Here is a 9,495-nt window from a genome sequence, read left to right as displayed (position 1 = left end):
TTCATTTTACTCCAGCTGCTAGTGAAGAGCGCGGTTGCCAGGCAACCAAGTCTCTGGCTCTCTGTGCCTACATCAGGCTGGGAAATTTGGAGTTTTTTGAGGCCGTTATCTGTTGCAGACAACTTACACTGAAATGCCTTTAGGTTTTTATGACTGTTTTTTAATTCCTTACAGTAAAACTGTATTATCCTTCCTGATTTTCTCTTTTGGGGAAGAGACTATTTAGAGAGTGTATGGCTATATTTCCACAGGAAAATATCCAGACCTTGATTTCAGAATCAGAAGTAATTTACATTTTAAAAGAAAAGCAAATGAACATCACAGCTGCATTTCGTATGTTCCTTCCTGCCAGTTTAATTTCTTTCCTTTTCTTTCTTCTTCCCTTCTTTCCCTTTTAAAATTTTTTATTTGCTTTCCTCTCTTTTCTTCTTCATTTCACCCACTTTGATGTAGGTTTGTTTTATCTTTTTCTTTCTTCCTCTCTCCAGTAATATGAACTCTGCGTTATTATGCATTCATCTTTAATCAACTGCTCATTCGTTAGTTCAGGGAATTTGAAGTGAGCCATGTTTTTCTTTATAACCTCTGTGGTTGATATTTTCTTCTAACTTCTGAACTCCTTTTATTTCTATTTTAACCTGTGGCTAGAGAGGGTTAGATTCCTTGGGTAGCACAAATGGTTGAGCACTTGACTACTAACTGAAAGGTTGGCAGTTTGAACCCACCCAGAAGTACCTTGGAAGAAAGGCCTGGCAATCTGCTTCCAAAAGCTTACAGCCTTGAAAACCTTATGGTACACAGTTCTACTCTGAAACAAATGGGGTCCAACTATGAGTCAGAATCGACCTTATGGTCACTGGTTTTTGCTTTGAAGGGAGGGTTATGGGGAAATAACTGACAAAGTATTCCAAGCTGTCATTTGAACTCGTTTTGTTCCTAACAGAGAAACCTACACCATTGTATAGTGGCCTCCTATGCACATAGCATTAGCCTGGAAGCCACAGAGTTCTCCAAGGTATTTTGATCCTACATCAACATACGGCATATTCTTACATATTTAATGCTATGAACATATTTCATTGAGTGCCATTCAATTTCAAAAGACATGAAAAGAATATGCTTCTTTTTGTTCTTTATTTCAGACTCTGGCAGTGACTTAGAATAAATGAGAGCAAATTGGTCTGGCTATGCTCCTATCATCAGTGCTGAACTCGTACTGCAAAGGGAAACACCTGGTAATGATCAAAGAAAAAGGATTGAAGTGCTCTCGGAAGGATGAACACTAAAGACAGCGCATTTCAAACATGGGCACCCTCTGGTGATCTCTCCCCAAAACGTGGTATTTATTTATCACTATGAGGTAATATTACATGGATTTTGATTTATTTATTCACCAAGGATTTATTATAATATGCAAGTGGAGCTACTCATTATTATTATCTGAAAAATCAATTGTTACAGATAAATTCATGTAAAAACTCTAAAATATAAAAATGGAGTTGGTAATACATATACTGTTGTGATTTTGAATGAGTAGATATGCAAACAATCACATATATTTCTGGAATTTATGAGTAAAATCCTAGTCACCTTTTATGACTCAGTATTGTGATCTTCCATGTTTGCTGTGAAAAACGAAATGAGGGTTAAATCATTTTCAGTGAGACAAAGTCAGGGTACTCTACTATGGTAGACCAGAAATCAGGAGATATGGATTTTAATCTGAGCTTGTTCCCTAGCTAGCTTTTTGACTTTAGGTGATTCCCTTAATTTTGATCTCAATTCCCTCTTCTGTAAGTTGAGAGGTTGAAATAGGTGTTCTCTGAGATCACTTCTACTGTTAAAATTCAATTATCGAATTTGAGAACTATTAAACCTTTCAGTGAATCTGACTTAGGAAAGGGACAATATAACTTTTTTAGTTGGTAACAGTTTTTAAGTGAAAAAAATATTTAAGCTTTCTTGTATTTGCTAATTGAGGTATTTTTTCCTTAGTCTTGCAGGTACAAAATTTGTAGGTGTTCTTGACTCTATAAAACCCGTTGCCATCAAGTCGATTCTGACTCATAGCGACCCTGTAGTACAGAGTCAAACTTCCCCATAGGGTTTCTAAGGAGCAGCTGGTGGATTTGAACTGCTGACCTTTTGGTTAGCAGCCACCAGTGGTTAAAAGAACAATCTTTGAAGACTGCCTACACTTTACATCCATAGGTTACTAGTTGTGGAACATGAGAAAGTTCCTTAACCTCTCTGTGCTCAGTTTAGTCATCTGTCAATAGGGACTGACAGTCATACCCATCTCATAGCGTTACTGTGAAGATTGAGATGATTCACATAAGTCCTTAGCAAATGACTAGTGCGTTAACTTGTTCTTGATACCTGTGAGGTTTTACTATCACTCTGGCGTCACCTGCTATCCCAGGCTATTAAATTCTCTCCTTTTAAAGTCTATTCTATACCCTTCTCCCAGCTTAGACTGCACAAAACACAGTTATTATTTCCATCTTCTGCTAAAAACTACAACAGACTTCAATGAAGCCCATGCTGAATAGAATTGAGTATAAATTCCTTAGCTTGGCATTCAAGGCTCTCATTAATATTGGTTCAGTTTATCTTCCCAGCTTCATTCCATAACTTTCCCATAAATGCTCTGGCTGAAGGGAACAATCTAGATATCCCAGACAACACGTGCTTTAAGTTTAAGTTTTTAAGGACAGAGGTTGTGATAGGTCTTTATACCCCAGGTCAACTCAGGACTTGCCACACAGTAGGTGTTTAAATATTTGTTGAACTGAACAGCTTTTTCTCATACTCTTTTCTTCCTACAAGTCCTCTCTTATCTTTACCCATATAACACTTAATTCTTCAAAGTCCTATCCAAATATCATGGGTGTCCACCATTCAAAATCTACCTACTTCCTCTCATAGTACTACCATGAATCTATCTTACCGAAAAAAGACACCAAACCCCTTGCTGTTGAGTTGATTCCGACTCTTAGCGACCCTATAGGACAGAGTACAACTGCCCCATAGGGATTCCAGGGAGCACCTGGTGGATTCAAACTGCGGACCTTTTGGTTAGTAGCTGAACTCTTAACCACTACGCCACCAGGGTTTCTATCTTAGAGCCCTTATATTCTGCTCTGATTGTAATTCTTTTTGTCATTAATTTATGCCCCATTCATGGAATGGCTTTGACAGTGGTGTTCTATGCCTTATTAAATTTTATTTCCTACATTGCCTAGCATTTTGCTTTGACTGTGTTAACTGCCAGTGGCTAATTGTTGAATGAATGAATATGACTAACGGAATAATATTTACTATCTATTGTTTTGTCACCTTTTTCTTAAAACTCTCCTATTTCCATCGTATCAAATCCATTCTCCTGCCAGGCTTCAAAGTCTCTCCACTGTCTAGCCACAACCTCTCTATCTAACGTAACTTTTGGTAACGTATATACTCTGTCTTCTGAAGTCAGACTGGTCTCATTATTCTATGAATATGCCATATTCATTCCCATCCCTCTTTCTTCCTTGATGTTTCCTTTGCCTGAGGGAAATTCTTTTCAGCTATCCAAGTCTTATTTTTGGTCCCATCTCAGTTCCTAAATTCTCCATGTAGCACTCCAAGGTGACTTCTACAATGTTTCTTCTCTTTCATTACTGGAAAGAGAAATTTATGCACTTAATGTAGCACCTAATCATATAACTCAGTCATCCACAGACCCCAGAACAATGAAACTGGGAAGGAATGTAAAAGTGCTATATTACATAGGAGCCCTGGTGCCACAGTAGTTAACAGCTTGGCTGCTAACCAAAAGGTTGGCAGTTCGAATCTACCAGACTCTTCTTGGAAATCCTTTGGGGCAGATGTATTCAGTCCCATAGGTTCGCTATGAGTCGGAATCGACTCATCGGCAACGGAATTTGGGTTTTTTTTTTGGTATTTCATAACCCAGAAATTCTGATCTGGAAATCTGTGACTAGTTCTACATCAAGAAGTGAGTCCTGGTGGCACAGTGGTTAAAGCGCTCGACTGCTAACTGAAACATAGGCAGTTCGTACCCACGAGAGAAAGATGTGGCAATCTGCTTCTGTAAAGATTTCAGCCTTGGAAACCCTATGGGGCAGTTCTACTCTGTCCTGTAGGGTCACTGTGAGTCGGAATCAACTGGACTACAGTCCACTCTGTAATTCCTTACTTCCTCCTCACTAGTTTATCTCTTATATTATCTATGCAAATATCATTCTTGACTGCTTTTTTTGGTAAGATATTTAAGCATGTTTTTATTCTTCTGAATTACCTCCAGCAAATAATATTGCCTTACATATGGTAATTGCTGATTACATTTTAATTCAATAGGAAAATATTGCTTAAATTTGTGTCCTGCTTTTTCATGTGATTTAGTCCTTTTAACTAAACCAGTTAAATGATTAGGTCCTGAGGGACAGTGGTCAACTCTTATTCTTCATTTGTATATCCCACATTATTACCTCTCAGTAACTAAGGTAACTTAAGCTGTTTTTTTGTTTTGTTTTGTTTTTGGGGGAAAAGTCTTAAACAAATACATCTTCTGGGTAGGTACACCGAGTAGGATAGGATTTGCACTCTACTGTACATTCATACACTTTTCTCCTCTTGATTAAAGATGAAAATAGGAGCTACTGTAAATATTTATGAGTGGCCTATATTAAGAGCAGTGTGTTACACCTTTTACATGAATCATCTACTCAGAGCTGCCAGGTGTAGAGGTTGTCACTTAGGACGAGAAACCAAACTGAAAATAACCATCAAGTCTTTATTCAATTACAATTATTCAATTAGCAAGAGACCACGAAGGAAAGGGTACCATCTTCCCCAGTGTTCCATTTTTCCTCACAGAATGGCACTGGGTGAGGTTCAGGTGGGGCCTCTCACTGCTGAGGGAGCTCCAAACAAAAGTTCCTGTAGTTTGATGGATCCAGGGGCCAGAGGGGAGGTAGAGGGAGAAGAGCTAGGAGTGAAACAGCCCTGAGACAGAGTGGAGAAGAGTAATTCAGTCAAGGCCACCCAATAAGGAGGTGTTGGCAGAGGCTTCTGGGCTCCCCCGTAAGGAAGCCTCCAGATGGAGATGCCTGGGTTAGGAATGCTGACATGCGTAAGAGCGTGAGGGGAAAAGGGGGAGAATGGGGTGCTAAATCCCTGACTCTAACTCCCTCCAGAGACTGCAGTGCACTCAGTGTGCACGTCTAGGGCAACTTTCTCCTGTGAGGTCTGCCAGGTAAAGCTTTGTTATTGCCTATGGTTGTGCCTGAAGGAACACACTTAGGATTTTGACCTGGAGTCTGACTCCTCATTATCTAGCATAATGCTGGTCACACTGTAGAATTTCCACACACGAACAATATTCACTGATAGGTGGAGCCTAGACTGCAAAGTGGCCTACTTCATTTTAAATTCATTTTCGAATACATGACACTGTAACTTCATTCTGTTTTTCCTGGTCATTGGTTCTAAGTTACTGTCACCCTTAGGGTTTTTCCTGATCTATTTGCTTTATAGGGTTGCTATGAGTCGGAATCAACTTGACAGCAACGGAATTTGTTTCTGATTTACTGTCATACTTACTGGACCTCTCAGTAACTAAGGCAGCTGAAGCTGTTTTTTTGTTTTGTTTTTTTTTGGGAAAAGACTGAAACAGATACATCTTCAGGGTAGGAACACCGGGTAGGATAAGATTTGCACTCTACTGTACATTCATACACTTTTCTGCTCTTGGTTAAAGATGAAAATAGGAAGTATTGTAAATGTTTATGAGTGGCCTATATTAAGAGCAGTGTGTTACACCTTTTACATGTACCATCTAATTTTATCTTCCCAACAAGTTTATATAGTAGGTGGTACTAAGCTATTCTGATAGACATGAAAGTTAATGCTGAGAAAGAAGTGATTGATTCAAGGAATTTTCCCCACTCCTGATCTCAGGTCTGTCTGACTTCTAGGCCCCTGTCGATAGAAGACGGTAAGACGATGGTTCTCCCACTTCAGTGTGCAGAAGAATCGCCTGAGGAACTTTTTAAAATACAGATTACTGGGCTCTACCACCAGAATATTCCAATTTGTTAGGCTTAGGGCCTAGGAATCTATATTTTAACAAACACAAAGGATTTACTTCGAAAAATTTTGAAATAAAGAATAGTTGAAATCTTAATAGTAATTATAATAACGACAACAAGCACACAACACATGGATCAATACCACACCAACAACCATTTACTACACCAACTTACTGTTGTTCAGATAGTATGCTAATAGAATTTTCTCTGTTGGGAAAATTAATAGGGCCCTTGAGCAAAATAATGAAGACTGAATGGCCACTGTGAGTGCAAAGAGGCAGAGTTGACGAGGAAAATACAAGACAATTGCTGTGGTGTTAACAGCTCAGCTGAGGAGAAAGACCACATATTGTAGTAGCATCAGTGGGCATGATTGTGTGGTTTTTATTCACTGGTGTTCAGAAGCAGAGTAGTAGACACCAGGGTTGGCTCCTTTTAGTTCAGGGGTTTAGTTAGTGGTGTAGGGCAACAGTGAGGGTGCTGACAATAGTTTTGGTAAAGTGAAGGACTCCAGGTTGTAGACAACTTAGGGAGGAAAGTAAACCTAGTTGAGGCTTATAGACATGGAGGAAGGGAGAAACCAATGAACTGGGCTTAAAGAGATACCAAAAAACCAAAAACACAAACCTGTTGCCATCGAGTCGATTCTGACTCATAGCGACCCTATAGGACAGAGTAGAACTGCCCCAGAGGGTTTCCAAGGAGTGGCTGGTGGATTCAAACTGCTGGCCTTTTGGTTAGCACCTCTTAACCACTGTGCCACCATGGCTTCTAAAGAGATACAGCAATGGTAAAATAGTGAAAGAGCTGGAGAAACAGGCAGTTCTGGGTTGAGTGGGAACTATTGTATTTTATTATATATGGCAGCAACCTAAAAGGAACATGAGTTTTTTTAACTTCCATGATCCAATCTGTCCTTTCTCTTACGTTTTAGGAAATCTGAGACCCTAAAGTCTAAGGTAGAGGTTTAACTTGGCCTTGTGTTTTTTTGTCAGCTGTGAGCTTTATCATTACATGGCCCTTTGTTCTCTGGGTCTTTATCACCGTCGATTCTGTCATCAATCCCTCTTTGTTGATCAAATTAGAACAGAGAAGTAGTTTCTGTTGTTTATTCCTCTTATTTCTGGAATAATGATTTCAATTTGTGGACCATGAATCAGGATTACCTGGGGAGTATGTTAAAAATTTAGATTTTTGGCCTCTGCACCAGACCTACTTAATCAGAATCTCTATTGTGTTCAATCCCAAGGAATCTGTATTTTTAAGTAAGTTCCACAGGTGATTTTGATGCACATGGATACTTTTAGGAGATGACAGTTTCATTAAGTCAAGGGTTTATTATATTTTTCTTGTTTAATTTATCAATCGACACTCAGTATGTTTTTCCATCAGCTTCTATTTGAGAAATTATGGTGCTGCCGGTGGTCTTTGAGGTTGGGATGGAGAGGCAAGAAAGCAAAAATTTGAAGTAGAAATTGGTATATTTTCTAAATTTCTTTCTTACACACATCGTCCCCTTACACACAAACCTGCGCTCATCCACTGTTAACACTAATACCTTCATGGCCAACACATTTGTGAAAAAAATGAAAGGAGAGATCAAAGTGAAAAAAATTACAGTATTAAGAAACAATTGACAGAAAGCCTTCCAAACAGTCGAGATGTTTATGACTAAAGGGTGTTTTGCAGATTGGCTAGGTGCAGAGAATGGAGAAGTGAGTAAGAATTTCAATTCAGAAAGTGATAGAGGTGTGTTGATGGTGACTTCCGATGTCCTGTTCTGCTTTTAGTTGAATTACACAAATGGGTAGATATCCATACATTTGAAATCTACTGATGCTACTATATTTTTCTTGTTTGATGGTTCCGTGATCAATTAATAATCACTGATTTCTTTTGTCACTAAACTCGTGTTGTTGGATCTCCCACACTGAAATATTTATTTTATAAACAAGAAGAAATCTTGTTTTTGGTATCCTGGTACCTAGAGGCAAGAGAAAATATATTATTTTCTTCAGTATCTGTTGACAGTTTTCAAGGAACAAAGGCACAGCACTGCATCTAAAATCTTCCCTCAGTGACATGGAAGTGAGGCTTCTGTATATTGGAGTTATCAATCATACAACAAATGAACACACTCATGGAGGAAGAACATTCACAAGGAGTTTTTTCGTCACTTGATAATATTCTATTTGATGATATGCTAATCCATAAGCAATGAAAATATTTTCAAAGTATCCTTTGAGAATGAAATATAAGTTCTTCATATCTGCAAATTGTGCTTTTATTTCCTCTTCATTAATATATCAGTTTAACCTAATTCTCTATCTCTGTCTGTCCCTCTCTCTGCCCCTCTCTCCCTTCTTCCTTCCCTCTCTCTCCCTCCTCTTTCTCTTACTCTCTCTCTATATCTCTTGTCCTTTCTATGTTTTCCCGCTCCCCCCACAAACACTCTTTTCTCTATTTCTCTCTGTGTGTATCTAGGCATATTGGCATATTTGTTCCTTCATGTTGGAAATCATACTACAGCAAAAATTGCTAGAGTAAGAATGGAAAAACTCAAAATTGCATTATTGTGAATAAGATTTAGAATATGGAACATCATTTCTTTGATGAAGAATCAATGACAGACTATTAAAGATCACGCAAGCTACCCTTCACTTGATGTAAATTCATGAATAGAATAATTATGAATAGAATTTTCTTTGTTGGAAAAATTAATAGGTCCTTCCATAAAATATTATATTTTCATGCCACACTCTGGTCTCTCTGCTTCTAGGTTTAATGCTTAGATTCATGAGCTGTCTATGTTCAGACTGTACTGTGTGATAGCCAACCAACAATGACCACTCCCTTGCTTCTATAAACACTATTTTGAATTATTTATATTCCCCAATAGAAAAAAAAAATTTTTTTCTTAGGTTGGGGCCAGAGGAGTCAACATTAGTTCATTAGTTCAATTTATTCACTCAATAAATTCTGTGCAATATTAGCTTTTCTTTTTTTTAATTTATTATTTAATTTTATTTTATTGTACTTCAGGTGAAGGCTTACAGAACAAATAGTTTCTTCATGAAATAGTAGTACACATATTGACCCATTACACTGGTGAACAACCCCACAACATGTCAACCCTCTAACTTCTCAACCTTTTTTTTTTGGGTGAAAATACACATAGCCAAAGATACACCATTTCAAAAATTTCTACATGCACAGTTCAGTGACATCAACTACGCTCTTCCAATTGTGCTGTTGTTGTCACTTAAGATGAAGGTTCACAGAACAGAATAGTTTCTCATTTAACAGTTACTACTAATGTTGCCCTATGACAATGGTTAACAGTCTCACAACACATCAACAATATCCTTACTCAATCTTGGGTTCCCTATCACCAGCTTCC

General features: G+C 38.1%; 1 long non-coding RNA gene across 1 annotated transcript in view; it reads left to right on the top strand.

The window, feature by feature from the left end:
- Positions 1-1,168: 1,168 nt before the first annotated feature.
- The window catches only part of LOC111819735 (uncharacterized), a 55,266-nt gene continuing 46,939 nt past the window's right edge, over positions 1,169-9,495 (top strand). The window contains exon 1 of the long non-coding RNA XR_002823303.1: positions 1,169-1,360. This is a non-coding gene — a long non-coding RNA (uncharacterized LOC111819735). The remainder of the gene's footprint in view (positions 1,361-9,495) is intronic.

Source organism: Trichechus manatus, unplaced genomic scaffold (genome assembly GCF_000243295.1).
Source record: "Trichechus manatus latirostris isolate Lorelei unplaced genomic scaffold, TriManLat1.0 scaffold00017, whole genome shotgun sequence".
NCBI lineage: Eukaryota > Metazoa > Chordata > Mammalia > Sirenia > Trichechidae > Trichechus > Trichechus manatus.
This window is presented reverse-complemented; position numbering and strand designations above follow the sequence as displayed.